Source organism: Mus caroli, unplaced genomic scaffold (assembly GCF_978045245.1).
Source record: "Mus caroli unplaced genomic scaffold, Mus_caroli_1 scaffold_6, whole genome shotgun sequence".
Taxonomy (NCBI): domain Eukaryota; kingdom Metazoa; phylum Chordata; class Mammalia; order Rodentia; family Muridae; genus Mus; species Mus caroli.
The window spans coordinates 33875160-33901458 of NW_028227261.1; the positions used below are offsets into that span (position 1 = coordinate 33875160).

The 26299-nt window shown below is 44.4% G+C and overlaps 1 long non-coding RNA gene and 1 pseudogene across 1 annotated transcript; both read left to right on the plus strand.

Annotated features, from left to right (window-relative positions):
* LOC110293181 (uncharacterized) lies at nucleotides 1–26057 on the plus strand. Its single transcript, XR_002377787.3, has 3 exons — nucleotides 1–321; nucleotides 2477–2536; nucleotides 24683–26057. It is a non-coding gene; the product is annotated as an uncharacterized LOC110293181 (long non-coding RNA).
* On the plus strand, nucleotides 12775–14529 carry LOC147004215 (protein arginine N-methyltransferase 6-like; annotated as a pseudogene).
* Nucleotides 26058–26299: the final 242 nt, after the last annotated feature.

Sequence of the window (26299 nt, forward strand, 5' to 3'; positions counted from 1 at the left end):
TTAAGAAGTCATTATCTAGGGAAAGCATCAGCCTATGGAGGGTACAGGCGTTGTGGGAAGTGAGCTGTGGAAGGCTGATCACTAGGCGCACAGGAGGGAGCTGATGGAGAGTCACAGAATGGTTGGCCTGGGCTGTTGGGGCTCTCAGCACACAGGCTTTGAGTCTAAGAACTCTAGTTAAGAGCCAGTAAAATGGCTCTGAATATAAAAGCATTTGCCACACAATTTGATGACAGAAGCTGGATCCCTGGCACTCAGCAGAAGAAAAATGACTCCAAAAAGTTGTCATCTGACCTCCCTTTTGGGCATAGCAACCTGAATGTGAGTATCCTCACATACATACATCACACGCAAACACACATACACACTTTCTCTCCCACAAACACTCACACACATACACACTCTCATACATTCACTAAAACACACACACCAGGAGAAAGGACATATTCTGGTGGCATACTGTCCTCCCACTCGAGAGGCTAAGACTCCATTAGCCACTCCCTCCCTGAGCCTGAATTCCTCATCAGTCTCAACCTGGTGCTGAAGGAGTGGCTGATTTCTAGAGAGTCACTTTAGTCCATGTTGAAGACAGAAAAGACTGGTTTCCAATGGCAGCAGATGATGGCATCCACAGAGCCAGAACAGCAACAGTTAAACTTGCCTGCTGGAGACAAAGGTTGGCAGACAGAATGCAGTAGATTTCCACTTTACGCACCTTATATCTTGGTAGCCCTGGGAAGCACTGGCCATATTTTGTACACTTCCATTAACCTGATTAAGAAAATCTCTCAAAGGTAGGGTCTCTTAGTTAATCACAGATATAATCAAGTTAACAACCAAGACTAACTCTCAGACTCTCACCCCCAAACATAAAAACCCGTAGCTCAGGTATTAAGGAAATAAGATTCACTGAGTGGGAGAAACTGAGGTCTAATGTAACAGCACCAAGATTAACTCTCTTATGGATTCGGCTCTGCTCCAGTAATGTTTTTTAAATGACTTAAAAAAACAAGACTTTGTGTTTTGTTAAAAGTACGAGGGCTGGAGATGGTTCAGTAGGTAAGAGTACTTGCTGCTCTTTCCGAGGACTTGAATTCAGTTCCCAGATTCCGTGTCAGGCGACTCACAACTGTCTATAACTGCCTAGGGCCACACAGGAGGAACGACATAGGGATTTAGAACTCACGGAATGTGGTCACTGGTTACCACAGCCACATGGGTGAGCCTCGATGTGGCACATCCCCGAGGACCACGTGTCCTGAGGACTTCGTGCTGTTATAGAGTTCTGCTCTGCTTGCTGCCCTCCCATCCCTCTTCACCTAAGAATTGTATGAGAACTTTGGGTAGACTTCCAGTCTCTCGCACTCATAATAATGATGCTATATCACTTTCAAGCATTGCCGCTGGAGCAGATTAATCATTCCATCACCACCCTAGGAAAGTGTAGGGAAAGTGGGCGGTGCCACCAGACAGAAGAACTGGTAAGGCTGGGTAAGCCCAAACTGCGGGGAATCTCAGAATTGAGATCGGAAGATGTGGAGCCAGCTCCCTGTCAACCTACCCGATCTAGACCACGTAACCATGACACCCCACTGAGAGGACCATGATACTTGGTCACAGAGCATAAAAACCTGGAGTTCTCCATGCTAATGAGGTATCTAGATAGGCACCAAGTGTTTAGCCAATGAGCTTCCTTTCCTTCTAGAAGATATTTAATCCCTGGTTCACCCTGAGTAAGGGGTATACATTTACATCTGCCATCAAATAAAACAGTTTGGAAAAGCAAGGACAGTCTTCTTCATCAAGGATCACCTGGGGATGGGAAGGAGCCTTGTTGTAAAGCCCTGCACCTAAATCTCCCAGAGGCCCTCTGTCTTATTACTCAAGGTGCTACCATACTAGATACCACCTCCATCCCAGGCTCAGCCTTCCCCTCCCTGCCTGGCACTTAAATGCCCTGAGGGAAAGAGTGGACCTGCTGACCTACTTGTGCCCAAGTGACATCTAGGAACACAGGAGACAAGGAACCACAGCATTCATCTCAGACTCCGCTGTTCCTCACCCAGGGGAAGACTGACTGGGACCCCTATTACAGACTGTGATCTGCCTCCCCTTAGTGGCTTGCCCCTAGTACTCAGACGCTCAGATGCCTCAGCGGTGAGGCAGACACATAACATAGCTCAACGTCGGAAAGAACTTAGAGATAAAGATTGTTAGCAATGACCACCACCCTTAAAAACTTTTGGAAAAATAGAATTGTTAATGAAGCAAGGTTGACATGTTTTTAATACTGGCTCTGATTTAGAAAATCTTAAACAAGTTGAAGTTGAGAAAGGCATACTCATATTAGTAAAGCCCTTTGTAAAGGGATATTTTCTGGTCAGGGCACAAGAACAATGGCAGTGCTGGCTGATGCGACTCTCACTGAGGCTGGACTGCTGATAATTAATTTCTTATACTCATTTTTTCCCCTCAGCTTCCTGTTACGATTTATGAAGAACTGCTGATGAGTAGATAGGCATTTTGAGGATTTAAGGTAGATATGACTGATTTTTATATAAAAGTTTAGATTTGTGATTCTTTTAAGATTCTTAGAAGATTAATTTTAAAGATAAATAACAAAATAACTACTCATTTCTTTGTAACTGCAAATTGCTGCCAGTAAGAGAAACTAGCTGAGAAAACTACTTTCCTTGCCTGCTTACACTTTGTTAATCTACAGCAAGTTGCTTAGTTACAAACGTACGTAGGTTTTTGGAAATAATTTGTTTTCTTTACCTGTACTACATAGTGTTATTTCTTGTAAAGGTATTGGGGAATGCACTGTGTTTTCATAATCATTCTCTAGAAGAAAACTAAAATGTAATTACAATGTGATTTTATAGTGCATGAATGATTTTTACTGGGATATATAAGCTATGGAAGAAAGAATAAAGTGTGGAGGGCTGGAACATTGTTCCTTCCATCCATCAACTATGTGTATGTATGTGTATATATATGTATATATATGTGTGTAAAGCTTGTCTGGGTGGTGTGTTGGGGCTTGCTTCATTTACCAATTGTGTGAATCTATGTATATATGTGTATATATAAAATGCCTGGAGCCTGCTTGCAGGAGCTTTGTTCTAACCATTCTATAAGTGAATGTTTATATGTCAGTCTGTATGCATGTAAGTATGCATATATGTATTTATGTATGTATGAATGTATGCATGTATGTATTTTTGTATTTGTATTATGAAGTTATTGGACTCTGCTTTTTGTTTCATCCACTGTGTGTGTGTGTGTGTGTGTGTGTGTGTGTGTGTGTTATGCAGGTACCCAGAGATGCCACAGGCATTTAGCCTATACCCTGATCTTATCAAGGAATTTTCTCTTATATTTTTTGTCATAAGTATAGCCTTTAACAGCTGAGCCATCTCTCCAGCCCTAGATGCATTTTCCCAATTGAGGCTCCCTTCTCTCCAGTGACTCCAGTGACCACCTACCTGAGGTGGCCCCACCCACAATGGGCTAGGCCCTCCTCCATAAGCACTAATTAAAAAAAGAGACTTTTCTACAGCTAGATCTTATAGAGGCATTTTCTCAACTGAGGTTTGCTTGCTTGCTTTTTTTTTTTTTTTTTTTTTTTTTTTGCTTTTTCAAGACAGGGTTTCTCTGTGTAGCCCTGGATGTCCTGGAACTCACTCTGTAGACCAGGGTGGCCTCGAACTCAGAAATCTGCCTGCCTCTGCCTCCCGAGTGCTGGGATTAAAGGCATACGCCACCATGCCTGGTGAGACTTTCTTCACTGACTCTAGCTTGTGTCAAGTTAACAGAAAACTAGCCAGTATACCTAACCCCTTATCAATATGAAACACAAACACATCACTAGTAAGACACAACCTTTTCTTTCTTATTTATTCCCAAGATATCACATTAATAGGAACATCACAATATAAAATATTCCAAATATTAAAAGACCCACAGTCCTTAAAAGTTTAAACAGTTTTGAATTCCTAAAAATTCTGTCTCTTAAAAATAGCCAATCTCTTTTAAAATGTGAAGCATTTTAAAATTCAGTCTCTCAACTGTGGGCTTCTGTCAAGTCAAATGTAAATTAGATACTTTTTAATTAATTAATTTATTATATGTAAGTACACTGTAGCTGCTTTCAGACACACCAGAAGAGGGCATCAGATCTCATTACAGATGATTGTGAGCCACCATGTGGTTCCTGGGATTTGAACTCAGGACCTCTGGAAGAGCAGACAGTGCTCTAACCACTGAGCCATCTCTCCAGCCCGATTAAACACTTTCTTACATCATCAAGAGGGAAGAACCAAGGCAGTCACAATCTGAACAAACCGAAACAAACAAAACCCCAAAACGTCAACAGAGTATTAACTCAATGTTTAATGATCTGAGATTCACTCACCATCTTGTGGGTTCCTCAAAGGGTACAGGTCACTTCTCCAACTCTGTCCTTTGTAACACACACAGCTTCTCCTCTAGGCTCCAACTGCTTTACTCCACTGTTTCTGCTGCTCTTGGTAGTTATCCCATGGTACTAGGATCTCCAAAATGCAGGCATCTCTTTCTTCAGTTGGCCTGCACTTTCACCCATAGCCTCTACTGGGCTCTCTTCAGGGACTCCAGCACTGCCACAATGTCAAGCCTCCGCTGCTCTCCATGACCCCTTCATGCCTTCAAAACCACTACCACCTCACTGACTCTTGCACTATCAAGTTTGGTGCCAATGCAAGGTACTGTTGCGGCCGGCCAGCCGCTCACATGTCTGGGTTCTAGCCTGGGAAGCATCCTGGAATCTGGAAGAGAAGAGGGAGCTAGGCGATGCGAGAGAGAATGGAACCAAGACAACTAGTCTGCTCAAGGTTCAATTTTACTATTCCCAGACACTCGGTTATGAAGAAGGGGAAGGGTCCCATTCCTAATAAATTATCCTTGGAGTCCAGTTTCAGGTGACCACGTTTTGGGCTCTGGAACAGCTAGGCGGCAGGCAGTAGCAGTGGGAGTGGCAGAGCAATAGGGTGGCAGGCTCCACCCCGGATGCTCTCTTTGTGCTAACAGTGAAACCTGTAGCCAGGTTTCAGGCTGGGGGAGGGGGGAGGTTACATCTCCTCCCTGTTGTTAATATAAAAAAGAAAAGGCTGGGCTGAGGCATAAAATTTATTTATGCTCTATAGTTCTGCCTGAATTCTTAGGGCCTAATGAAGAAACCTGTCTCAGTGGGATTTCCTAACTTTTCTCACAGAAAACCCTATTAGGATAAGTCTGTCCTTTCTGTCCTAGTAAACATCTTGTAGACTAGCCCTGAGCTGTTGGCTCCGTCTTTTATAATGCCAATTAGTTACTGAATAGGTAACTTCCTAGTTAAATTTTTACTGAATACCAAGTAGTCAGCTACACTGTCTTTCTAGGGTGTTGGAACACTGGCAAAGACTAACTGTATGATTTTGAAAGTCACTATAGTGTGATAACACTGAAGGAGAGTTCATGGATCCTCCTCCTCAACAGCCTTGGATGACAGGCAGGGAACAATGAGGAGGGGGTGACGACCAGCTCTGTAGCACAAGGCCATTTGGCTTGTTAGGGTGGGAGGCTGTAAAGGGCTTGCCCTTTTCACGGTATGGTCTCCAACCTCTCTTCCCCCTTTGAATTAAGCTTAATAAGGCCATGCTTAACTAAGGTGATTAAATGATTTCCTCATCCTTGAATGAGTGGGTTTTAACCATGGCTGGGGGCGTATTGACCCGATTCCTCCCGTGGGTACTGTCACGACCCACAATCATGGCTCTTGGTATCTTTTGGGTAGGGGAGGCAGAGCCTTAGAAAGATATTTTGGGTTGTAACTGGAACTAGATACCAACCTCCATCCAAACCGAGTGTGTCTCTCAGGGAACTCAAAAATGGTCAAGTTGGACCTTCCCCTGCAGTGATTTGCCTGCACCCACGCTGATGCCCATACTATATTCATATTATCACGAACCAACATGCACAATTCTGAGTACTGTGCAGCTCCCAAGGGATAATTGTCAACCTCAGATTCAGCAAGGCCTCTACAAGAATTATGTCACTAATAACACCACAATTTGTGGCTCTTAGGCTATATTAGGAGCCGGAGATCACCTTCCTCATCCCTAATATCTCTACAGCCTGAGGAACCAAGGGGACCTTGCAATAACAGCAAGGGAAACTGGAGACCAGCTAAGGGACTAAGCCGGTCTTATCAGAATAAAAACAACATTCTTCTAATATCCGAAACTTCCACCTTTCTAGCCATGCCTTTAGAATGAAAATTAGTAGCTGCCACCTGCACACTCTTGGGGGCAGGGATGCACACCCGCTGCAGTCAGGCTGAAGGGTGTTGATTGACCTGCTTGAAAAACAAGATCCAGACAATGAGAAGGTAACAATATAAATCTTCTTTTGGGGAAGTCCAGGTACTTTATTCAGTTGCAAATTAGCAAGGCTCAAGCTCAGTCTCTGGCCTCCTTGTGGGGGAGCTGGTTTTTAGAATTAGTAAAAAGGCCAGAGATTCTCAGGAAGAGGAGGCTGTGCTCTGAATTAACTTTGCTAGGTAATTAAGAAATTTAGTTATCTACAATAGGAATCTCTAATATTGGACTAAATATTAGACCAGTCTAGATTGAGTTAGAATAACTGGTCACATTGAAGAAAAGAGAAAAATCATTATGACTCTATTAAATGACTAATCTTACTAAGTCAGAATATACAGTCTCTGATGTTCTTTTGCCATAAAGTTAAAAGGCTTGAAGCTAGTCCAAACTGGAAAAAATGGCAAGCAAGGATGGATCTAAAACCTGTACCCAGTTTAGTTTTCTAGTCACTTCAATCAGGGCACTGAGTCAACTCACCTGCCAGCTCGTTGCATGAATTAACCATCATGCTTCTGCAGCATTCTGTGGAGAAAACCTATGTTTTTCCCTTCCCTAATAAGGTAGCTGTTTAGGATCAAATCATAAGCCAATAAGTAGATCCTTTTAAGATACTATAAAGCATTTATTAAATTCTTTAGATCTAAATTTCAAAATTAGAAAATAAAGTATGATTTAAATAGTGTGCATGGGAATGCACTAAATAGTATGCACAGGGGTATAATTTCCCCCTTCTTTGTCTTTTAAGAAGTTAAAGTTTTAAAGTTTCACAATATCTAATCCTTAGAATTAATAACTTGTTGACAAAACATTTCAAATACTTGACTGTATTCATGTAAAAAGGAGCAGTGACTAATTGCACTTTCAATTGTTTCTCTTAAGGAGCGGTTGTAACTAGAAAGCTTGAAAAGTTATTAAGAATCACATGTGCATAATTTATTTATTTATTAACTAGAAATAAGAGCATTTATTTGTAGCAATTTATTAAATAAAAGTCCTCAAGAATTAACACTATTGGGGGCTGGTAAGATGGCTCAGTGGGTAAGAGCACCTGACTGCTCTTCCAAAGGTCCAGAGTTCAAATCCCAGCAACCACATGGTGGCTCACAACCATCCATAACGAGATCTGACTCCCTCTTCTGGTGTGTCTGAAGACAGCTACAGTGTACTTACATATAATCAATAAATAAATCTAAAAAAAAAAGGAATTAACACTATTATGTGGAAACAAGTAGTAACTGAGGACACTAAAAGGAAAGAATTATACATGCACAATTTTCAAGAATACTAAAATATTATCTTAAACCATAACTGTTTTGAATACACAAAGAATGAGGTTATATATCCAATCTATCTTATATGTACGACCTATAGACTGCCTGAGATATAAATCTACCATGGCATTGTTTTAAGATGTCTAGGCAATCTAGAACAATTTAATAAATGTCTAAAAACTGCCTTCTTAAAAGGACAGCATTTTTTCTATGAGTTGTATACGCATAAGCAATTGCAAATTTGAGAATTAATAGCATTTGAGGGACGAACAATCTTAAGTAATTGTGAGCTCTGAGATATAACATTGACTATTAATATACAGATTAAGGTTTGATTGTTCAGTATTTTAAAACACCATCTACAGCACACAACTAGATTATCTGTGCTGAAACGGGGAAACTCAAAAGAATAAGCATTTGATCTAATTCACATGTACTTACTTCTCATATAGGGGTTGTTTTCAAACACAATAATTGGGATGTATGCATGCATGAATTTATAGAAGATACAAAAGCATGTATAAAAACAATTTTAACTCGTCTTTGGGATATTGATTGTTAATCTATTTAAAATGATGGTATGTAATAGGTCAATTATTAATATTTTGTAATAACCAAATAAATAGCTGTATTGAACAAGGAACATACACTTAGTCAGGTTTTTAAGACACAGTTTTTGTTATAGGTTTTCTAAATATACACGAGTATACTTTTCAATTCTTTATTAGTACAACAATGGTTCTAATAGGACGTTGAAACTATGTTTTGAGGTGAAAGCCACCTCAGCCTAGTTTACCCTCAGCCTTGTTGTGGCTCTGAGGCCTTGGGCCTTTCACCCACAGGGTACCCGGGAGGGGCCCGTATGTTTTAAGTCCTCCTCGACCCTGACCGCCTGCCACCCTGGCATGTGGAGTCACTCTAAAAAGGACTGTGGATTTTAACCCACTGCTGAGCCCCGCATCTCAGAAACGGAGGCGGGGTGCGTGATGTTAAGTGGCAGCTCCACCCCACAGTCGCCAGCAGCTAGCTGGCTCTGCGTGGGCCAACGATCAGCTGGGAGGATGAGAAAAAATACTTTACAATAATGTTTTCTCTTGCCAAGGAATTGTTTTGGGCACAGCTAATATTTAATTACCATTGATTATAAATAGTAACAATTATAAAAGCTTTCTCTATTTTCTGCAAAACCTTCTGTAGTAAATTAAAACCCTAAGTAATAAAAAGATATTGCCTCTGAATCTTTTGGGTGAGAGCAAGGATTTAAAGTAAACTTCCCTTGAGAAGCATTAGCTAATAAAATATTTTCCACTTAGGAAACAATATACACTGAAAGATTAAAACTCTTGCCTTCTTGTATAGAAGCAGAAATGATAAAAATGTCTCACATAATGTAGATCAATATTTAGCCATACTAGAGGCAAAATATTCCAGTTATTACAAACTCACTAGAAGCAAAACCTTTACAATCATTAAGATGCAAAGGAGAGAGAAAAGAGGAAACAAACTTTTGGATCTATAATAACTATATAAAAGGTAGGCAAGCCAGATTGCAATGCCTTGATAAATTTTATGGTCTGATTGACTCTTTACAAACTATGAATTTGAACTTTATTTAAACAGCATCTGGCTAGATCTGTAAAGAATTACTAAGTTTCTTTTGTAACATTAACTTTGGGAAAGTAAAACCCAATTTTAAAACAATTTATCACTTATAAAACTAATATTAGAAGCATTACTATCATATTACGAAGTTTGGCTGCCAATTAATACCTATGAATACATGCAAGCTTTAATGCTTCATTAAAAAGACATTGCTTTAAATCTTATCTTTAATTCTACTTCCTAGGATAAGAATCACATTATTATCTCAACTAGAAATATCCTTGAGACCCAGCCTCTTGGCCTGCCTTATGCCACGTGTTGGAAGGACTCTAAACCTGAGTTATCAATTTTAAGGCTAACAATCTGTTAGCAATGTAACAATTATTTAATCTTAACCAATAACTTATGAGCTGATTGTGAAAACACGCAGAGCACATTACCAATAATAAAAAAAAAAAACAAATGAAGCAGTTACAATTAGACCAATCAGAGAATATTAATTTTTTAGCTACAATCATAGAATAAAAAGCACTTTATCATTAGCTAAACGCAATAATCACAAATGTAGAGAACCCTCCAGGAAAAAAACATTTATCAGCTTTTTTACCCAAAACTAAGAGGCTGCAGACTCTCTTTTTTCCTATAAGGAACAGTTTCTCCAGCAGGGACCCTCCTGCTGTGTGCCTGTTTCCTGGTTGAAGTATGTGGCTGCTCTCGGCTTTGATGAACCACCAGATAAAGTTTTTTAGCCATCTTTATTATCCAACATAAAACATAGAACATTCATTCATTCAGACTAGACACGAACATACATGAATTGAACACGTAAACAGATTGGTGCACCAGACATTAGACAAAAACACAAAGAGGGCAGAGCACTTCTGCTGTAACACCCAGAGAGAACAAAGCAGGGCACCCCTGAAATTTCTCTCTGTTTCTGGGACATTTTCCTCCCGCATGATGCAGTTTCTGACTGTGGCCATTCACCTAATTATTAAATCCCTTTTATTAAACCCTTTCTTTTCTCACACCTAAAAATGTAGCTTCTGGGAGCTACGGCTAACTGCCTGTTATGTTCCTAGCCCCTGATAAATTTCACTGAACCTAAGTGAATTTAGCGAGCAGGTTTTGAAAGGAAATAAAACTTGAGACCTGTGATTCATGTAATGTATGTCAAATAGCCCAAAGAGTTGTTTGTGAGCTTTGAAACCTGGGGCTGAGAACATAGCAGAACAGACCAGGACATGCCTGGGCAGGCCCATCGCCTCCCTATCTCCCACCCCTCTGACCTAAGTTAAATGTTAACAGGTTGCTGATGTTTAAATGGACCAATCATGTGAAACCGCACCAATTCCTCCCCCAGCCCCACTCCTTTTCTAAAAAAAACCCCCTAGCTTCCAAGCCTCGTGGTCGAATCGACTGTCTCCTGTGTGAGATACGTTTTGACCCGGAGCTCTACCATTAAAATACCTCGTGTTGTTACATCAAGGCATTGTGTTCTATTCGTGATTCTTGGGTGTATGCCGAATCGGGAGTTGAGTGGGGGTTTCCCCACTAGGTTCTTTCATTTGGAGGTCCCACCGAGATCTGCGTGACACCCAGGAACCCCGAAGGACCCCTTGGAGGTGCGATTGTTTGTGTGAGTCTTGTCTGTTGTCTAAGTGTCTAAATGTGGCACTGATGAATTTGTGTCTTAGTTTTTCAGTTCTGAGATTGTGGGTTTGAGCCCCACCTGTGTTACCAGTTCTGGTATTCTGTATTCTGGCAGCTGCCACTGTGAACCATAAGGACCCTAGTGGCTGTGGGAAGACGACGGTCTATTTCCCCACAGGCTGCACCCCTGGAAGACATTCTGAGGGAGACCCTGGAGTGCCCAGGGTACGGAACAGTCAGCAGGACCTGGCTGTTGCCTGGCAGAGTGAAGAAGAGTGAGTGCTCTTCCTGCCAGAGGAGTGGACGCGGAATCCCACTCCATCAGAGGTAGTGTTTGGCTGGTTGTGTAAGTCCAGACACAGACGAGTGTGTTTGGATGTCTTAGTGTTTTCCGTCTCTGTCATTGTGTTGTGTTTATTCTTATTCTTCACTATGGGACAGACCGTGTCTACTACTTTTTCTTTGACTAAGGACCATTGGATGGACGTTAGGGCTAGAGGACGAAATTTGTCAGTTCCAGTGAAGAAAAAGCCATGGATGACTTTCTGTTCCTCGGAATGGCCTGCTTTTGGAGTAGGTTGGCCACCAGAAGGAACTTTTTACTTACCCAGCATAAGGGCTGTGAAGGCCATTGTTTTTCAGGAAGGGCCAGGGTCACATCCAGACCAGCAACCATACATCATGGTATGGGAGGACTTGACACGCTACCCATCCCCGTGGGTTCACCCGTTCCTCCCGCCTCTCCACCCTGGCACCAAGATCCTAGCCATCCGAGAAAATGGAGAGAAAGAGAAAATGAAACCACTGCTCGGGGGAGATAATGATCGCAGCACACCAGTGACGAAACCCCCCAAGATCTATCCAGAGATTAAAGAACCCCCCTGAGTGGCCCGACAGCCCTGAACCCCCACCGTATGCTCCCCAGTCCCAACCTTCAGCTCCCTCAGGACCCCTGCCTCAGGCCCTGGCCGGAGGAGGGGGTCCCTCCACAGGAACAAGGAGCAGGCAAGGAGTTGCCCCTGAGGGGCCTGCGGATTCAACTGTGGCGCTCCCCCTCAGGGCTATTGGGGCTCCCCCTGCCGATCCGAATAGTCTACAGCCCCTACAGTATTGGCCTTTTTCCTCTTCTAACCTCTATAACTGGAAAGCTAATCACCCCCCTTTTTCAGAGAACCCTGCAGGACTCACTGGGTTGGTTGAATCATTAATGTATTCATACCAGCCGACCTGGGATGACTGCCAGCAGCTTCTGCAGACTCTATTCACAACCAAGGAGAGAGAGAGGATTCTCCTCGAGGCTTGGAAAAACGTCCGAGACGAGGCTGGGCGCCCTGTCCAAACTCCAGCTAAGATAGATGAAGGATTCCCGCTGACTCGGCCCTGATGGGATTATAATATGGCACCAGGTAGGGAACAACTGTGCAATTATCGTCGGGTCCTAGTGGCGGGTCTCAGAGGTGCTGCTCAGCAGCCCATGAATCTGGCCAAGGTAAGAGAGGTTATGCAGGGAGCGACTGAGCCCCCCTCGGTCTTCCTCGAAAGGCTCATGGAGGCTTACAGGAGATATACCCCATTCGACCCCACGTCTGAGGGTCAAAGGGCCTCAGTAATTATGGCCTTCATTGGCCAGTCGGCTCCTGACATTAGGAAGAAGTTACAGTGAATTGCAGGATTCGCTTGCAGGATTACACCATAAGGGATGTAGTTAGAGAGGCAGAGAAAGTGTATCATAAGAGAGAAACAGAAGATGAAAAGTTAGAGAAAAAAAGAGAGAAAAGAAAGGATGAGGATTCATTAGCATTTGTTCTTGGCGGGGGGGGGGGGGGGGGGGGGGAAGAATCCACCATTCTAGCTCAGGCTATTCTGCTGCCAGCTCCTCCCCTCTGTGAGCAATGATCCTTACTTCAGACCTTGCCTGAACATTCCTCATAGCACTTGCCTTCTTTTTCCTGAAATCAAGGTGAGTAGCTTGAATAGCCCATTACTCTAGCTGCATTATAGGTATCAATCTGACCCAGAAATGTAAGGGTGCCCAGGCTATTAACATTGAAAAGGAATTTTAGAAAACAGGAGTTGGCTGCCGGGGTCAAGATGCCGCTGAGCAATTAAAGAAAGCTTGAGGGGGGGGGGGCCGCCGGATGTGAGGGAGCCGAGGAGGAAAATGGCGGGGAGCAGGAGGCGGCCCCGCCACGACCCCGAGGACCAAGCGCGAGCGGGACCAGCTGTACTACGAATGCTACTCCGATGTCTCGGTCCACGAGGAGATGATCTCCGACCCGGTCCGCACCAACGCCTACCGCTTAGGCATCCTGAAGAACTGGGCCGCGCTGCGAGGCAAGACGGTGCTGGACGTGGGCGCGGGCACCGGCACTCTCAGCATCTTCTGTGCCCAGGCCGGGGGCCCGGCGCGTGTACGCGGTGGAGGCCAGCGCCATCTGGCAACAGGCCCGGGAGGTGGTGCGGCTCGACGGGTTGGAGGACCGCGTGCACGTCCTGCCGGGCCCGGTGGAAACGGTGGAGCTGCCGGAGCGAGTGGACGCATCGTCAGCGAGTGGAATGGCTTCTGCACGAGTCTATGCTGAGCTCCGTGCTCCACGCGCGGACCAAATGGCTGAAGGAGGGAGGTCTCCTCCTGCCAGCTTCCGCGGAGCTCTTTGTGGCCCGGATTAGCGACCAGATGCTCCAGTGGCGTCTGGGTTTCTGGAGCCAGGTGAAGCAGCATTATGGCGTGGATATGAGCTGCATGGAGAGCTTCGCCACGCGCTGCCTCATGGGCCATTCGGAGATCGTGGTGCAGGATCTGTCCGGAGAGGACGTGATTGCCCGGCCGCAGCGCTTTGCCCAGCTCGAGGTGGCCCGAGCCGGCCTGGAGCAGGTGTGGCTGGAGGCTGGTGTGGGCGGACGCTTCCGCTGCAGCTGCTATGGTTCCGCGCCTCTACCCGGTTTCACCGTCTGGTTTCAAGTGACCTTTCCCGGAGGGGACTTGGAGAAACCTCTGGTGCTGTCCACATCGCCTTTTCACCCGGCCACCCACTGGAAGCAGACGCTCCTCTACTTGAAACGAGCCGGTGCTGGTGGAACAAGATATGGACATTTCCGGAGAGATCACCCTGCTGCCCTCCCCGTACAACCCCCGGCGTTGTCCAGAAAAAGTACTGGACCGTCCTGTAGTTAATGGGAAGGTGGAGTATTTCCTGAAGTGGAAGGGGTTCACAGATGCTGATAATACTTGGGATCCAGAAGAAAATTTAGATTGTCCAGATTTAATTGAAGCATTTCTTAATTCTCAAAAAGCTGGTAAAGAAAAAGATGGTACAAAAAGGAAAATTTTAGCTGACAGTGAATCTGATGATAGCAAATCGAAGAAGAAGAGAGATGCTGCTGACAAACCTAGGGGCTTTGCCAGAGGTCTTGATCCTGAACGAATAATTGGTGCCACAGACAGCAGGGGAGAATTAATGTTTCTCATGAAGTGGAAGGACTCGGATGAGGCTGACTTGGTGCTGCCAAAGGAGGTGAATATGAAGTGTCCTCAGATTGTCATTGCCTTCTACGAGGAGAGGCTGACTTGGCATTCTTGTCCCGAAGATGAAGCACAATAATTGTTTCCATATATATATATATATATAATCTGGATCTTGGGTTTTGAATTACTAGTGTGGAAAAAATAGCAATCTAGTGAAAATCAAGTTTGATATGCTGGTTTTGAAAGTATTGACAGTAGTTGGGATATTTTTGGGTTTTGTTCTGCATCAAAAGGCACTGATTCCTTTGAGCAAGTAAGAACTTTCTGTAGTTGCTTCCCTTAACAATAGAATATTTGCTACCATGTTGTATTTCCTCAGCTTTGAAGAATAGCTTTTCTTAAACGCTGGGGAGATTTTACAGTTATTACTCAAGTCAGAACTGATTTTTAACTGGGACACAGAAGGACCATTCTGGGGTTTTATTGTTTCTATGCAGTGTATGCATAAAACACATAACTTGTTTGTTTTGTTTTGTTTTTAACTGAAGATGAAGATACAAGTTGATGAGATTCCCTCCTTGTGAACATTTTCCTGAAACCATAACCTTTCAGATTAAGCAGATTCTGCGATTTATTGGATAGTTTAAAGGCAACAACATCAGAATTGATGTTTTATCACATAAATACATTGGTATATTTACAGAGTGTTGTACACGTCCCCTTTGGAAAATGGAATTAGACTAAGTAATAGTGTGCTTTAATAACAAGACTTGGGCTAGAGGCAGATAGAGCTCTGACCTAAGAAGCCAGCTGAGAGGCAGAGGCAGGTCCAGGTCAGCCAGTCTGTGTAAAGGTTCCTCTGGTGAACCATCCCTTTGTAGAAAGTTAAAGTCTGTACTAAAAGGTTATGATTCATGGAATCTGTTTGATGTGGAAATAGAATCGTGGTTGGAGCTGACGTTGGCAATTTAAGACCTGCTGACTAAGTGAGTGAACAAAATTTGCTAATATTATTTCATGACCTGCATGCTTTTTCTTTACCTTGACTCATTCCTTACTGGTAGGATCAATCTTTTCAGTATTTGGGTTCTGGTTCAATGAGCCAGAAAAGTAACTGTGTAGTTTCAGAATGTCATCCAACTGTATATTTACTTTATTGTAAATAATGGTGAACATTGGTCAATAAATAGTTTTATATTCCTTTAAAAAAAAAGTTTAGTTCTGCTAGACCAGGAGATGATATTCATACTGGACACTATCTTCATTCATATAAGAATAACATATCTGTGCTTTTGAAGATGAAATATAGACAAATGAATGATTATTCAGACATTAAACACTTTAATAATTTAAATAATATTTATGTCCAGTAAGGCCTCATTGAAAACAAATGAATATGCAAAGATTGGAAGATCATCTAAAGGCTTGTGTTTTATCATCTAAATTAAACAACAACCATTTTCATACTTTCAGCTCTGTTGAATTAAAATAATCACAGCAGGCCTTTTTAAATGTCACTAAAACTCTACAAAAAAAGAGGACATGGATGGCCAATATTTGTACAATTTGGAAGGGGAATAACTACTTATAATGTAATTTTTCCTCAGATGTACTGAATAAAGTATTTTTAATGTACCAATAAAAAAAAAAAAAAGAAAGGATGAGGATAGGAGAGACAGGAGGCAAGAAGAGGTTTTGACTAGGATCCTGGCCACAGTAGGAGAAAGAGATAACGGAAGAAGAGGTAGACAGTCAGGGAACCTGGGAGACAAAAGACAGCAGGGACCAAGGAGACCCAGAGAAGGCAGGCAGCGCCTGGAGAGGAACCAATGCACATATTGCAAGGAAATGGGCCACTGGAAGAGCGACTGTCTGGAAAAAAAAAACAAAAAACAAGAGGTGAAGGTGCTTTCTCTTGGAGAAGATGAAGACTAGGGGGAACGGGGCTCGGACCCCCTCCCCGAGCCTAGGGTAACCTTAGAAGTGGAGGGGACCCCCGCGGACTTTCTAGTCGACTCGGGAGCCAAATTATCAGTACTCAAAACACCTCTAGGAAAAGTGAAGAAAAATGAAAAAAACTTGGTGATCGGGGCCACAGGACAAAAATCATATCCATGGACCACATCCCGAGTAATAGACATAGGGAGAAATCGAGTAACTCATTCGTCTCTAGTCATTCCAGAGTGTCCTAAGCCTCTATTGGGGAGGGACTTACTAACCAAGTTAAAAGCACAAATAACTTTCACCTCTCATCGACCGGAGGTTTTCTGGGGAATAAAAGCGCCCCAGACTCTAGAGCTGTCTTTACAACTAGGGGAGGAGCCGGGCGTGGTGGCGCACGCCTTTAATCCCAGCACTCGGGAGGCAGAGGCAGGCGGATTTCTGAGTTCGAGGCCAGCCTGGTCTACAAAGTGAGTTCCAGGACAGCCAGGACTATACAGAGAAACCCTGTCTCGAAAAAAAAAAAAAAAACAACTAGGGGAGGAATATCGACTTTACCAAAATAAAGTAAAGCCCCCTGAGGGATTATAGGACTGGTTGAATCGATACCCTCAGGCATGGGCAGAGACAGGAGGAGTGGGGATGACGGGGGAGCCCCCATGGTGATTGAACTTAAGTCTGGGGCCACCCCTATAGGGGTCCGACAATATCCCATGAGCAGAGAAGCTCAAGAGGGTATATGCCTCCAAATCAACAAACTACTCCTACCACGGATTTTGGTCCCATGCAAATCCCCTTGGAACACTCCTCTACTTCCAGTAAAAAAAACCAGGGACCAGTGACTACCATCCAGTCCAGGACCTTAGAGAAGTCAACAAGAGCGTTCAGGACATACACCCCACGGTGCAAAATCCTTATAACCTCCTCAGCACCTTGCCACCTGGTCGGACATGGTACACAGTCCTGGATCTCAAAGACGCTTTTTTCTGTTTGAGGTTGCACCCCAACAACCAGCCCTTGTTCACTTTCAAATGGCAAGACTCTGAGAGTGGACAAGCTGGACAGCTCACATGGACGAGGCTGCCTCAGGGATTCAAGAACTTGCCCACTTTGTTCGATGAAGGCCTACACTGAGATCTTGCTCTTTTCCAAGCCAATAACCCACAGGTGACTCTTCTACAATATGTAGATGACCTGCTCCTAGCTGCAGAAACATTTGAGGACTGTGAAATTGGGACCCAAAACCTCCTGGGCGAGTTAGGTAAGCTGGGGTATCGGGCCTCTGCTAAAGGCTCAGTTATGCCAGATAGAAGTGACCTACCTAGGATATGTCCTGAGAGATGGACAATGGTGGCTCACAGAAGCCAGAAAACAAGCTGTTATGCAGATCTCGGCCCCAACCACTGCTCGCCAGGTAAGAGAGTTCCTGGGGACTGCCGGGTTGTGCAGACTCTTAATTCCCGGATTTGCCACACTGGCAGCTCCCTTGTATCCACTAACCAAAGAGAAAGGGGAATTCACCTAGACCAGAGAACATCAGCTAGCCTTTGAAACTCTCAAAAAGGCACTGATGCAGGCTCCAGCATTGGCCCTGCCAGATTTAAACAAACCTTTCACCCTATACATTGATGAAAGAAATGGAGTGGCAAGGGGAGTCCTTACCCAGGTTTTGGGACCATGGAAGCGCCCGGTAGCCTACTTATCAAAGAAACTGGACCCTGTGGCCAGTGGGTGGCCCTTCTGCCTGCAAGCAATAGCAGCCATGGCTGTGCTAGTAAAAAATGCTGACAAACTGACTATGGGCCAGAATGTTACCATAGTGGCCCCACACTCTCTTGAGAGCATCGTCAGGCAACCACCGGACTTCTGGATGACCAACGCCCAAATGAAGCACTACCAGAGCCTATTGCTGACAGAGCAAGTAAGTTTCGCACTCCCAGCCATTCTCAACCCCACCTCCTTACTACCTGAGGCTGACGAGGCCCCTGCACATAAGTGTGAAGAAATACTGGCAGAAGAGACTGGAATCCGGCCAGACCTCACAGACCAACCTTGGCCAGGGGGGATGAGCTGATTCATGGACAGAAGCAGCTTTGTGCTAGAAGGTAATCGGAGGGCTGGGGCAGCAGTAGTGGATGAAAAGTCTGTCATATGGGCCAGCAGCCTGCTGGAGGGTACATCAGCTCAAAAAGCAGAACTAATCGCACTAATTCAAGCCTTAAGGCTGGCAGAAGGAAGGGCTCTTGATGTCTATACTGACAGCCAGTACGCTTTTGCCACGGCTCATGTTCACGGAGAAATATACCGACACCGTGGACTGCTGACGCCAGCAAAGATATAAAAAATAAAGAAGAAATTCTCAGCTTATTAGAAGCTGTTCATCTGCCCTGTAGGGTGGCAATTATCCATTGTCCAGGACACCAGAAGGGAACTGGGCCCGTTGAAAAGGGAAATCAGATGGCAGACCAAGAAGCTAAAAAAGCAGCCCAAGGGTCAATGACTCTGGTGGTGAGAACCCAACAACCCACTGCTGAGGAAATAAATAAAAGAACCCTCACAGAAGAAGAGGGGCGAGATTACTTAGCTAACATACACCATCTGACTCACTTAGGAACTAAAAAAATACTAAAATTGGTTAGTAAGTCCCCCTATTACATTCCTAGATTAAAAAGAATTGTAGAAGAGATAGTAAAAAAACTGCTGTGCTTGTGCACTAACCAACGCTGGGTCTAGCAGGCTCCAGGAAGGAAAACGACTGCGAGCAGACAGGCCTGAAGCCTACTGGGAAACCGACTTCACTGAGGTGAAACCGGCTAGGTATGGAAATAAATATCTCCTAGTTTTTATAGACACCTTCTCGGGATGGGTTGAAGCGTTCCCCACCAAGAAAGAAACGGCTAATGTAGTGGTCAAGAAGATACTTAAAGAAATCCTTCCCCGCTTTGGGATACCTAAGGTAATGGGGTCAGACAACGGACCTGCCTTCGTCTCCCAGGTAAGTCAGGGATTGGCCAGACAACTGGGACAAATTGGAAATTACATTGTGCATACAGACCCCAGAGTTCAAGACAGATAGAAAGGATGAATAGAACGCTAAATGAGACTCTGACTAAAATAGCCTTAGAATCCGGCGGAAGCGATTGGACAGCCATTCTCCCTTATGCCTTTTTCAGGGTTCAGAATACACCTGGACCCCTTGGCCTAACTCCATTTGAATTAATGTATGGGGTTACCCCCGCCCATTTTTATGACCCTAGGGGATAAGAATCACCCAGATGTGTCTTTCTCTCCTTCTTCTAGTCTTTTGGCTCGATTAAAAGCTCTCGAAATAGTAAGAAAAGAGGTCTGGGAACAGCTAAAAGAAACCTATGTTGCTGGTGACACACAGGTGCCGCACCAGTTTGAAGTAGGAGACACAGTGCTGGTAAGGAGACACCAAGCGGGAAACCTAGAGCCGAGGTGGAAGGGACCCTACTTGGTGCTACTGACAACGCCCACAGCAGTCAAAGTGGAAGGAATCCCCACTTGTGTCCACGCATCCCATGTCAAGAGAGCACCCCCGGGAGTCAGCCATGATGAGTGGACTTTGGAGAAGACTACTAACCCTCTTAAATTGCGCCTGATTTGTAGGAGCGATCCCAAAGGACTTCAACCCCCACAGTCCTGTTCAACAAACGTGGGAGGTACTCAATGAGGGGGATAGGGCTGTATGGACAATCGCCGAGGTACACCCTCTGTGGACTTGGTGGCCTGATCTTTTCCCTGACATCTGTAAGTTGGCTATAGGAGCCCCTCCTAGATGGGACTTGGAGGGGTACTCTGACATTCAGAGGGCACCTTTAACACCCCCTCCGTACGTAGAAAAACATTCGAAAGACCCATGGGGTGGTTGCTCTAACCAAAGGGATAAAAGTATGCTTCGAACCCATCCCTTCTATGTCTGCCCTGGGCCCCACCGAAGTCAGTCCCTCAATCCAACATGTGGAGGTAAGGCTGACTCCTTTTGCAAGAGCTGGGGTTGCGAGACTTCAGGTACAGCCCACTGGAAGCCCTCCTCGAGCTGGAACTATATTAGAGTAACAGCCAACTATTCCCTAGCGTCTTACGTACCTGGAGGATTTGACCTAGACGAGTGTACTGACTGGTGCCATCCGCTCCGTGTCACCTTCACTGAACCAGAAAAAAGAGCTCTAGGATGGACAAAAGGTTATACCTAAGGTTTTAGGATTTACAAGGAAAGATATGATGAGGGATTATTGTTCACTATCAGATTAAAAATAGAGACCCCCTACAATCCTCTAGGCCCCCCCAACCAAGTCCACACCCCTCACCCATACTATTACTCAGCCTACTCCAGTGATTGTGGACCCCCTTAATATGGCCACTATCACCCAACCTCCCACTCCTCCGGTACCTCTATTACCCCCCGCAATTCCTTCAACAAGACAGAGGATGTTTAACCTAGTGAGAGGAGCCTTTTATGTTCTTAATAGAACTGATCCAAGTGCTACTGAGAACTCCTGGCTATGCCTGACCTCGGGTCCGCCTTATTATGAAGGACTTGCCTTCAATGGAGCTTTCAACAGAACCAGCAGACATACTTCCTGCTCTTGGAGAACAGGACAAAAACTGACCCTGACTGAAGTATCTGCGAGGAGTCCAGGTCTCTGTATAGGCACCCCACCTTCCACCCACAAACACCTATTCGGACAAATTCAGTCCGTGTCCAAAACGAAAGCTAATTACTATCTTGTACCTTCCCCGGTTGGATGGTGGGCTTGCAATACAGGACTTACTTACTCCCTGTGTATCAACTAAGATTTTTAATTCATCTCATGATTTTTGTGTCATGATCCAGCTGTTACCCTGCGTATATTATCACCCTGCATCCAGTTTAGAAGAAAGCTATGCTGGCCGGCGGTCAAAAAGAGAACCAATTACTTTAACCCTGGCTGCATTCATGGGAATAGGTATGGCAGTAGGAGTGGGGACAGGAGTGTCAGCTTTGAGAGAAGGAAGACAGGGAATTCAGTCTTTGAGGGATGCTGTCAGTGAAGACCTAGCGGCAATAGAGAAGTCCATTGACGCTTTAGAAAAATCTTTGACCTCCCTGTCTGAGGTAGTTTTGCAGAACAGGAGAGGTCTTGATTTGTTGTTCCTAAAGGAAGGAAGACTGTGTCCTGCCCTTAAAGAAGAGTGCTGCTTCTATGCAGATCATACAGGAATAGTTAGAGACTCTATGCAGAAACTGAGAGAAAGATTAGAGCGAAGGAAACGGGAACGGGATGCTCAACAGGGGTGGTTTGAGTCGTGGTTTGAATCACAACCATCTTGGATAACTTCTTTGATTTCCGTTGTAGCCGGACCAATCCTTATGATATGCTTAGCTTTAGTTTTCGGCCCTTGTATAATAAATAGAGGAATGGCTTTCATCCAGAGTAGAATTGATACAGTAAAACTCATGGTTCTTCAAAAGCAATATCAACCTATAGTTTAGGTAGATGAAGAGTTAGGGGACACCAATCTCTAAAATTCTATGATTAGAATTAGTCTAAACAGAAGAAGAGGAGAATGAAAGGAAATAAAACGAGACCTGTGATTCATTTAATGTATGTCAAATAGCCCAAAGAGTTGTTTGTGAGCTTTGAAACGTGGGGCTGAGAACATAGCAGAACAGACCAGGACATGCCCGGGCAGGCCCATCGCCTCCCTATCTCCCACCCCTCTGACCTAAGTTAAATGTTAACAGGCTGCTGATGTTTAAATGGACCAATCATGTGAAACCGTGCCAATTCCTCCCCCAGCCCCACTCCTTTTCTATAAAAACCCCTAGCTTCCAAGCCTCGTGGTCTAATCCACTGTCTCCTGTGTGAGATACGTTTTGACCCGGAGCTCCGCCATTAAAATACCTTGTGTTGTTACATCAAGGCATTGTCTTCTATTCGTGATTCTTGGGTGTATGCCGAATCTGGAGTTGAGTGGGAGTTTCCCCACTAGGTTCTTTCAGTTTAACGCTGTTTCAACTTAGCCCGTACCAACCTTTTCCTGCACGAATTTCCTTTAATTATTTTCTTCTTCCATGGAGCTCCAAACCAGCAGTGTTTCTTCCAAATGTCCTCTGCCATTTCCCAGTCCTGCGTTGGTTTGCCAAATCTGTTGTGGCCGGCCAGCCGCTCACATGTCTGGGTTCTAGCCTGGGAAGCATTCTGGAATCTGGAAGAGAAGAGGGAGGTAGGTGACGCGAGAGAGAATGGAACCAAGACAACTAGTCTGCTCAAGGTTCAATTTTACTATTCCCAGACACTCGGTTATGAAGAAGGGGAAGGGGCCCATTCCCGCTAAATCATCCTTGGAGTCCAGTTTCAGGTGACCACGTGTTTGGCTCTGGAACAGCTAGGCGGCAGGCAGTAGCAGTGGGAGTGGCAGAGTGATAGGGTGGCAGGCTCCACATCGGATGCTCTCTTCATGCTAACAGTGAAACCTGTTCAGCCAGGTTTCAGGCTGAGGGGGGAGGTTACAAGGTACAACCTTGGCTACTTCTAGAACACACATTCTGTGTGCTGACTATAAGAAACACTTCCCAGAATATTTCACCTCAATAATGCTGGTCTCTTTTTAATCACCACTAATTCATTTCTCGGCTCCAGCCAACCAGAATCAATTGTCTTTTGTTAATCACCACTGACTCTTCAGCCTCAGCTTACCAGGAGGACAGAATCTTAATTTAAAGTAGCAAATGGTCCCATAGAGTCTTTTAACTTCCCTCTGAAACTTCACAAGCCAGGCCTCTATCTTCTTTTTTGTTTGTTTGTTTGGTTGGTTGGTTTTTGGTTTTGTTGTGTTTTATTTTTTCGAGACAGGGTTTCTTTGTATCACCTGTCTGTCCTGGAACTCACTTTGTAGACCAGGCTGGCCTCGAACTCAGAAATCCGCCTGCCTCTGCCTCCCAAGTGCTCCTATTAAAGGCGTGCACCACCATGCCCCATTGGGCCTCTATCTTCTACATTTCTCTCAACATTATCTTCCAACCTCAATGGCTTTCTAAACCCAAATTGCCAAAGTCCTTCCACAATCCCCCCACAAAATACATGTTCAGGTGTGTCACAGCAATACCCAACTACCCTGGTTCCAGTTTCTTAGTTAGGGGTTTTTAGTATTATTTCATCTCAGTCAGGGGTTTCTACCCTGCACTTGAATATTCAGTTCCTAAATAAAAGACACAAAACCTTTATATTTATAATAAGCCTTAAAAGCACTAGAGCCAAGCAGATATCTAACCTCCATGCTATTATGTCTACTTCTCCGCCAATAATCCCAAGTTATAATTTGCCCTGTTCCAACCTGGGGCCAGTCATGGCCATGTATTCATTCACTTACCCACTTACCTTACTGCAGCACCTCCTCTCTCCACCTTCTTTCCCTGCCTCAGACCCCAAACCTAGAAACCAAAACTCTGCCTAGCTCTCTTCTGCCCAGCTATAGGCCATAGGCATCTTTATTCACCAATCAGGGATAACTCAGGGGTCAAAGCTACATAGCATCACTGGTGTGAGTGTCTCCTAGTCCTGAGGCAACCAGGGCCAGTGTTTAGCATTACACTACATAACAACAGACCAAACCTCCACAGTTTTGAATTAAGGAGCAAGGTTTGCAGAGCAAAGCCTGGAATTCACTAGGAGGCCTTTCTTATAGAACCAGGGACCACCTTCGGGGGTGGCCTAACCCACAACAGGTTGGGCTCTCCCCCATCAATCACTAATTAAGACAATGTCTTAGAGGCTTGCCTACAGCCAGATCTCTCTCTCTCTCTCTCTCTCTCTCTCTCTCTCTCTCTCTCTCTCTCTCTCAGAGATTATATATATATATATATATATATATATATATATATATATATGTGTGTGTGTGTGTGTGTGTGTGTGTGTGTGTATGTGTGTGTGTGTGTGTGTATATGTGTGTGTGTGTATATATATATATATATATATATATATATATATATATGACGAGTACACTGTAGCTGTCTTCAGACACACCAGAAGAGGGCATCAGATCCCATTACAGATGGTTGTAAGCCACCATGCGGTTGCTGGGAATTGATCTCCAGACCACTGGAAGAGCAGTAGTGCTCTTAACCACCCCAGCCAATAGAGGCATTTTCTCAATTGAGGCTTCCTTCTCTCTGGTGAACTCTAGCTTGTATCAAGTTGACAGAAAACTAGCCAGCATACCTAGTGAGCCAAAGATTCTAAATTTTGCTTTGAGAGTTCCTGTGCAGACTGGCTACACAGTTCTTCAGTGAAATGATGTTAACTGTTGCTGATATTTTGTGTTTTACATCTCTTTTTGTGTAGGCATCCTTGATTCGCTGAAGAATGACACCCTGGACTTAAATAGTATGTAAACACAAGGAGTGTTTTATTCTGCAGAAGACAAGAATGCTGGAATCTCCCATTACCAAACTAGAGAGACTCCCCAAATGAGCTTGCAGGCCTTATGTAAAGCACATTAGGGAATTCCGTGATAAGTCAACCTCTATGTTAATCTGTTGGGTCCATCTCTGTGGACATTCCATTACCAGGCTGGAAACTTGCTGGGGAGGTCTGGAAACTGTTGCTGAGGAAGTCTGGAAACTGCTGCTGACCCATTGTCCTTGCCTCAGGCCAGGTGGTGGGGCAGCTTCTGAGGCCTGGGATTGCCTGGAATTGCCCAGTGCTTGGAAACAGATTTAGGCCTAGTCTCCTTAACTGCCAATTTAAAGCCTGTCATGGAATCAGCCTAGCCTTCTCACTAGGAGGCATAAATTAAGACACTTCATTGAGATGGTGTCCTCTGAACCTGAACTGTTTAATAACTCTACATCGTTTCAGCTGTCCTGGAACTCACTGTGGATACCAGGCTGGCCTCCAGTTCACAGAGAGCTACCTCCCAAGTGCTGGGATTAAAGGCGTGCATCCTCCCGCCCTGCTGTTTATGATTACTAATTGTGTTAAATGATAATCACACTTGCTAACTCTGTGCACTCCAGAAGTGGCTCTTAATAAGAAAAGATACTGGACATCTGTGGTAACATGAGAAGAATGTCTGTGCATGTGTACCTGACTTTTGTGAACCACAGTTCCCAGAAGAAAAGAAGAAGAGGGGAGAAGAATGAAAAAGAAAAAAGGTGAAAGTGGGAGAAGCTACAACTCTGTTAGAATCTGATTTCACAAGGCCAAATGACCAAACTTCAAGATTATGGATGGCGTTAAAATGTTTTAGACCAGAGTCAAGTTATCTTGGGGTACTTTAGTCACTTACGAAGTCATTCATTGCCCATCTCTGTGCCTGACCTAGCATGGCTGTGACACGGTCAGTGTCTTAAAATTGGTGCCAGGGAAATGATTCATCAGCACTGGTTGGCTCTTGCAGAGGACTAGGGTTTGGTTCCCAGTATCCACATGGTGGCTCACAGCCATTGATAACTCTCACTTCCAGGGCATCTAAAACCCTCTTCTGACCTCCAAAGACACCAGTCGTGAACACGGTGCACACACAGTGCACATACATACATGCTGGCAAAACTTAATGCACATCTTTAAATAAATCTTTAAAACGTTTTGTTTCTGGCAGGAGAGATAAATGGCTCAGCAGTTAAGAGCACCAGCTGTTCTTCCAGCAACCACATAGTGGCTCCCAACCATCTATAATGGGATTCGATGCCCCGCCCTCTTCTGTCATGCATGCATACATGCAAATAGAGCACTCATATACATAAATAAGTAAATCTTTAAAAAAAAAAAAAACACTTTCGGTTTAATATTTAAATGTATCCTTAAGAGACCACTATCTCTCACCACCCCAAAGCTAAGAATGTCATCAGATAGGGAATGCCCTCCAAGGGTAAGCAGCTAACCCCGAGGGCAAATTGGGCAAAGCTAGGCAAGAACACTAGCTACCACAGTCGCTGCTGTTGGGCCAACCACCACCCT